General features: G+C 41.6%; 1 pseudogene; it reads right to left on the reverse strand.

Moving 5' to 3' along the window:
- Positions 1-4,325: 4,325 nt before the first annotated feature.
- On the reverse strand, positions 4,326-4,416 carry LOC148350108 (U2 spliceosomal RNA; annotated as a pseudogene).
- Between the last annotated feature and the right edge of the window lie 3,055 nt (positions 4,417-7,471).

Here is a 7,471-nt window from a genome sequence, read left to right on the forward strand (position 1 = left end):
CACTATTTAAGTATCAGTGGTCAAATGTAGAATGACACCATGGACTTTACATAATAAATTGGAGTGCTCCAAATTTTGTAAATGAATGGTAATTTCAGTGGTTAGCGCTTGTGCGGCACAGTTCATGTCATGGGAACCTCCTGCGTGGGTTCAAATCCAGCTCCAGATTTCCTGTGCGGAGTTTGTATGTTCTCCCCGTGCTTGCGTGGGTTTCCTCCGGGCACTCCGGTTTCCTCCCACATTCCAAAAACATGCATTTCAGGTCAATTGGCCGGTCCAAATTGTCCCTAGGTGTGAATGAGCGAGTGAGTTGTCTGTCCCCGTGTGCCCTGTGATTGGCTGGCAACCAGTTCAGGGTGTCCCCTGCCCACTGCCCGATGATTGCTGGGATGGGCTCCAGCACCCCCGCAACCCTACTGAGGATAAGCGGTGCAGCTGATGAGATGAGATATATATATATATATATATATGTAGTGTACATAATGTACATTCTAAAATGATAATTCAAACTTTTTACCTGTGATGTCACTGAATTTTCTCATAATTCTCTCTTATTTTTTATATATTGTAAAATCTATGACAGACACCCTAAAATTGCGAGAACTAAAAAAAAAGAATAGATTTTACTTAAAATTAGCATATTAAAACAAAAAAATTGCAATTAAATAGGGACTGACTTAATTTAAGTTGTTTTACGTACTTTTACTTTGATTAAACACAATGCCGCAAAAAAAAAAATACTTTTGGGGGACAAAAAAAAGCAAAAAAAACCCAAAGAAGACACAGATGATTAAAAAAACAACAGGAAAAAATAAAGGCTAAAAGAGAGAAAAAAAGAAGGGACAATAACAATGGGATAAATGAAGTAAAAGGCTAGAAGAATCAAAAAATACAAGGAAAATGAGAAAAAGGAAGGAAAAGCAGGAGAAAATAAGAAGAAAAAATGATGAAAAACTTTGTGAAAAAGAAACAAAAGAAAAAAAACTAAAAAATATAATTAAAAAAAAAAAAAGCAGGTCCTCTCACTAGATAACATCCTTACACATGCCTACCATGACATTGGGCTAGCATATAAGTTCCTGTTGATCTTTTCCTGTACTGAGGTTGCATGTGAGCAGAGCTTCTGTGCTTTAAAACGTGCAAAAACTAGGCTAAGAAGCTCACTGTCTTCATGCTTACTGAAAAGGAAATTCTCATGACATTGGAATCAACAAAGTAGCAGAAACCAGTGATTCGCTTAGAAGGATTTTGACGTTTTAAGTAGCCTGAAATTAATAATATGTGGCCCGCCAGTAGTGTTAGCTGCAGTATAAAACAAATTTGCAGAATAAAATAATTCACCATTTCGCCAGATGATGGCAGTTGCCCTTTGGCACTTTCAACGGGACCCGGACTCTGCAAGTCTGCATCAAACCTTAAGTACTGGTATCATTTTCCGTTAATTTTGCCGGCTGTGATTTTTGCACTGTGTACTTCAATGAAGGACATTTAGTTTCAATCGCGGGACTTAAAGTCGGGTTTGGGTTAATTTTGTGTTTGTGTTACATTTTTTAATGTGGGCGCAAGCGGCCTACATACAGGTGCGGCTTGTGTAAGTATAAAATCGTTTTCCCTCTTAAAATGTGGTGGGTGTGGCTTATAATCAGATGCGCTCTATAGTCCGGAATTTACGGTAAGCGCCCCTGCCTGACCTTTTAAACCTAGTAATCACTGGAAAGGGATGGGGGCCACCAGGCTGTACTTGCCCAAGACACGACACAGGGGCCCCTACAATCCTTGTCAACCAACCAAGTGCTACCTACCAGTAGAGAGCGGTGTTTATACACAAGGGATTTTTCAGTTTCAGAGAGAAGCACACGATTCTGATAATTTTTTCTGCGCTTTTGTATCAGCTCAAAGAGAAAGTGCGTTGCTGGACTATGCAAACTCAGCAAAGTAAATTCCAAGGCCAGACGTTTACTCTGTTGTCTTCTTCAAGGAAGTGTTGGAATGTCCCCCCTGTTAAGAAACTACACAGAGCGTGTCTTATTTTTTTATTGCGGGGATTCCTTGCCAGGGTTGCGTAGGGTTCCTTTAACTTGATTACTTTAAATTACTTTTGGATGACTCCAATACCAAATATGCTAATAAAAGACAAAAGAAACTAAATTTGAATAGAATGATGACTCACAACACGTGGTAAGCTTTCTATCCTGGCTTTGATCTCTCTGATCTTCGGCAAAACGAACATAAAATGCGACAAAAACAAAATGAAAATAAATCCAAACAGCTTGCCAACATCATTTTTGCCGTTCCGTGTATTCCGTTACTCCCCAAGCCTGCACAAAATTTTAGTCATTTTATTCATATTTAGTTTCTTTTGTCTTTTATTAGCATATTTGGTATTGGAGTAATCCAAAAGTCATTGAAAGTAATCAAGTTAAAGTAACCCTACCCAACCCTGTTCCTCGCACATACTCTCACGGTCGACTCATTTGTTATTCACTAATCTTCGTTTGCTGCATGTTTAGAAAATATTTTGGTCATTTGTTTAAAAACAATTCGTCACAGAATGCTGAGAAAAGTCGGCCTGTATTTAAAGATGGGGTGCGTCGTTTAATGTGTCCTTAAAAAAGTAGAATATTTGTGTTAACAATGCCCAACTGAGTTCAAAGGGGCTTTATAATATTTTTTCCACCGCACCTATCAGCTTTTATCTTTCTTTTAGCATTGCTGATTAGGGAATCGCAACATTAGGAAGCAGAAAAAGGGAGAGGGAAGGTGGAGAGTGATTTCATGCTCGTCCTCGTTGTTTTTGTTCGTGTAGCCTGAAAAAAAAAGATGTGTTTCAAATACACTCCAACTACCAGGCCAAACTCCCAAAAACATGAAAAAGGAAGAGTTTATTAGTACTTATGAAATGAGCTGACTGAAGCTGCGACCATGACTTTAAGCCAGGAGATGGCGGCGGAGAGTAGAAGAAATGTCAATTACGGACAGCACCTTTTTAAAATAACTTAATTAGAATGTAGGTAAATTTATGAAATCTCGCTATTAATTGTATTTTCCGCAAAATATTAAAGTCATTTATATCTATCCTAGGTGTCATGATTACCGATGTGAATCACCTGTGCCTAGGACTCTGATTGGCTCCCTGTCCCTATTCAAACCCACTCCTATCCGTCCCCCTTTGTCAGTCCGTCTGCGAACCTCAGTTAACACTAGGCAAGCCTTTCTCCACCCTGACTCCCATCTGTTTCTTGCTCCCGTCCGTCCCCCGGCTTCGACCCGTTTTTGATCCTGACCACATCTACTCTCCCGTCCCGGCTTTCGACCTTTTTGCTAAATATTGCTTTTTTCGAAAGGCCGTTTCTATTCAATGCATTTTGGCGCTCTCGGGCCTCCATACCGAGTTAAAATGCAAATCAAACAGTCGAAATTTGCACATGGCTCCTAGCAACGGCAGCTTGGAGCGAAAAGGGAACATTCTCTCACAAAAGGTCGCCAGATGCTATGTACGCTGTTAATAATTGACTTCTTGATGGCGGACACATGAAGCGTGTCTTGGCCAGAGTTGTGCCCTATTTGTCAGAGTCCTATGTAATTTACCAGCGAGAGGGAGCGAGGAGAAAGGAATGCAGAGTGGGCGGGAGATGTTTCTTGGCACGATGGAGAAAATATCCAGGAGAAATATGTAGCGTACCGGAAAGATGCCATTGGTTCAATGAACTTGGAAGTTGGTTTTGGGAGGAAGTGCTGACATACCGTAAATTCCGGACTATAAGGCGCACCTGAACAAGCCGCACCGGTATATTAGCCGCATACGCCCACATTATTTAATGGATTTTTTTGAATGAACTATTCTGTTGACGGGTGGATTTCGCTTAAGCTTATTGATACATACCTAATTGGTATAATGGCGGCGCCCTCTGTTGGCTGCGGCTGCATCGACTCGCTACAACGGGTCAGGTGTATCGACATTTCGTTCTGTGTACATTGTTACAAAGAATGACAATACAAAGGAAATTATTATATATTGTTTATCAATCGTCCACTATCTATTATTAGTCAATTCATGATACATTTTAAAGCAAATAGGCCGAGACACTTGCTCCCAGTCAAGGAACTGAATCAAGGTCCTAGCCAAAGGGCCAAGACACTATCAGAGCTATTTTTTTTTTTTTTTTTGTAGAGGTTTATTGTTCTATATTCTTTATCAATTATCCATTAACCGTTATCGGTCAAATCATAATACACTACAAAGCCAAGAGGCCGAGACACTTGCTCCCAGCCAAGAGGCTGAGTCAAGGTCCTAGCCACAGGGCCAAGCAGCGATCAGTGCGAATGCACCGTTCCCGAAGGTACTGCAATACCGGGCCGATGCGTGGAGTGGACAGAGCAAGCTCTTATTCCATCTCCCAATTGTAAAAATCAATTGTTGACAGTCATGATCATGGTTTCATAGACAGTACGCAATCCTGTACACAATTTTAAAACCACAGTCTATTGCATCGATCCAGGTGGTACAACACCGGGCCGATACGTGGAGTGAACAGAGCAAGCTACTTATCATCATTACCCGTTGAAAGTAATCCAAGGAAAAAAAAGTGTATATTTCCAAAGGTAAGGGTGGGAAAAATATATATCCACTATTGTCTCCTGCGTTAGCAAACACTCACCTTTACCCGTCCCCAGTTCCCATCAGCCCGCGTTTGCTCCGCCCCTTCTTATTCGCTCGTGAAAATCAGCATAAGTGTCTATAAATACAAACAAATACATTACAAAAATATACAGTTGCAAATACATATTATACATGGTTACACATATTTACAAAGAAAGACGGTACACCGAGAGAGTTTTCAAAGCTTTAATAATAATAATTTAACTTTCATCCCAAATCGTGCCTGTGAAAGGTACCAACACGCTACTATGAACAGGCACGCAACATATCAAACGTATCTGTTTAAGAAGCATACCGTAATTGTTAAATTTACGGTAGACCATCCTCATCTTCCTCTCTATAACTGTCGCTATAAAAGGCATCTCCTCGCCAGTTGAAAGAACCTTTGTCATATAGGCAGTTTTGCCTAATCTAAGGAGTTGAAGTCTTCCTCGTCATAAGCTGCCATTAGAAAAATTACATAAATTGGCCGCTTCACCAGATAAGCCGCAGGGCTGAACATTTGGGAAAAAAGTAGCGGCTTATAGTCCGGAATTTACGGTACTCGAGAGCAGAATCCAGAAGTTTTTATGATGGACTTGACTGGACATTGCCGAATCAGTAATCATGACAGCGGGAGAACCCGGAAGAGCCTGGAGTCAAGAGAAGATTGATACTCCACACAGAGAGGCTAGCTGTTAGAATTGAACCTGGTGTGAACTGTGAGGGGAACTCATCACTCATCTACTGTCGTGTAAGGTAACAGTTCTCAATCGTCCTCACCTCACCTGAAGTCTCCTCTCTTCGGAAGCTAAATTGAAATCCGTAATCACCCGCCACCCACTCCTCACCTCTCCCATGCGGTCATCTCGTGCAACTTCTAAGTCTTTTACCGATAATGAACTAAAACGTGAAACCGCTCCTGAAAGTATGTTTGAAACGAGGAGGGGGAAGGTAGAACGAGCTGAACTGCTCATTAGTGATTAACAGAGCTGAAGGTGTCTACGTCGTCAAGGGAAATTCCGTAGCTAAAAACAAACACGTAGGATTTATATTTATTTGAAAGTCTTCTCAGAAAAGAATTTGGTCTTGGATTCTGAACTATCCACTTGAGGAACTGCTATACAGTAACTATAACGGATGATTTTGAACACTTTACAAGAGCCTTTAAAGAAAGTATTGTTTTTAGTAAATCAATTAAGTACCTAGTTGCAAGATATACCCACAGGCACTAGGCAGCCCCAAGACCCGAGAAGCCCAAGGACCGCTTCTGAAAATACTTCAACAGTGATTTATTAAAGCGCACCAGACTATAATACTTACCGTATTTTCCGCACTATAGGGCGCACCGGGTTATAGGGCGCACCCCCAAAAAATAGTTTTTGGTCCTATATCTTCTATAGATAAAGCGCACCGGATTATAAGGCACTACAATGGGAACGTCGACAAAACAGTCAGATAGGTGTCCGTACGATGTCACTCAAATGCATCGTTCCAAATATCATTCGGAAGGTTAAAGTCTCGGGATTCAAGAAATGCCAACCATTCCTTAGTTTCTATTTTCTTTTTTGCTCGCAACTTTACTGTGCATATGACAATAAACACATGGAATTGAGATTAATTTAAAAAAAAGACCCATCACACAAACATCGAGATCACTCTGAAACCAGATACTGGGAAAATATATAGCCGGAGTAGCTCACCGAAGTCGTTGCGTTCAATAATAATGTGCAACCATGGTCCTCTTATATCCGTGAGTGTAGTAAATCAGAATACAGAATGGTAAAACATGTTTCCTCTATGCCGTAGACAACCAAACTTGCTATTCACATTCATCTTTTTCGGCCATTTGCAGGCTTTGTTTTGCCCCTTTAGCCTATGCGAGCCTGTAAATGATAAAAAGGATCCGCCCCCTTTACCTCCGAATAACTTTAGCCAATAGTGATCGATTCAAATGATGATTAACACATTGGCTGGGAAATGAAACGCCGGCATATGTATCCCAGCATACACCGTGGACCACATCGCCTACGAGGAAAAATCTAGTCTGTGGCTGCTTGCCTTTGTTGCGAGACCTTGCGGCTTAATATTGATCCGTATATAAGGCGCACTGTATTATAAGGCGCATGGTCAGTTTTTGAAAAAAATAAAGGCTTTTAGGTGCGCCTTATAGTGCGGAAAATACGGTATAATGATTAATCAGTTTAATAAGTATGACACCATTTAATTTATCAGACCTGGGCTGGTTTGGGCTTCAGGAAAGCGGCAGGAAATCTGGTCGATAGCCGGGACGGGGGAGCAAGGGTGCTAACGAGTCCAGAAAAAAGGTCGGCAACAAGTATCAGGCAGGAAACGGGGCAAAACAGGTCGATGGACGGGACGGGAGAGCAGGGCAGAAACGGGTCCATAAACAGGTCGGCAACAGGTAACAGGCAGGAGATTGTCGGAAGGTACAGAGCTTGCCTAGCAAAAGCGTAGGTTTACAGGACGGTCTGACAGCTTCCTTTTGGAAGCCGGGGCTTTAAGAGTGAGGGACCCAATCAGCGACCAGGGCTGTTGGCGCCAATGGGGCATTCGCAGGTGCCCCGAATCAGCAATGATGACACAACCCTCTAACTATAACCCCTAACACTAATTCCGGCCCTAACCCTCTAACCCTTACCCTAACCCTTTAACCCTAACCCCTAACCCTAATTCTCACCCTAAACTAACCTAATCTAAAAAAAAGAGCTTTTATCGTCGCTGGCGACTTTAATCGGGCATGCTCAAGGACTGTACTTCCCAAATTAGTTCAATACGTGGACTGAGCAATTAGGGAAAAAACACTGGACC

Source organism: Urocampus carinirostris, chromosome 16 (assembly GCF_059441175.1).
Source record: "Urocampus carinirostris isolate Australia breed hairy pipefish chromosome 16, RoL_Ucar_1.0, whole genome shotgun sequence".
NCBI lineage: Eukaryota > Metazoa > Chordata > Actinopteri > Syngnathiformes > Syngnathidae > Urocampus > Urocampus carinirostris.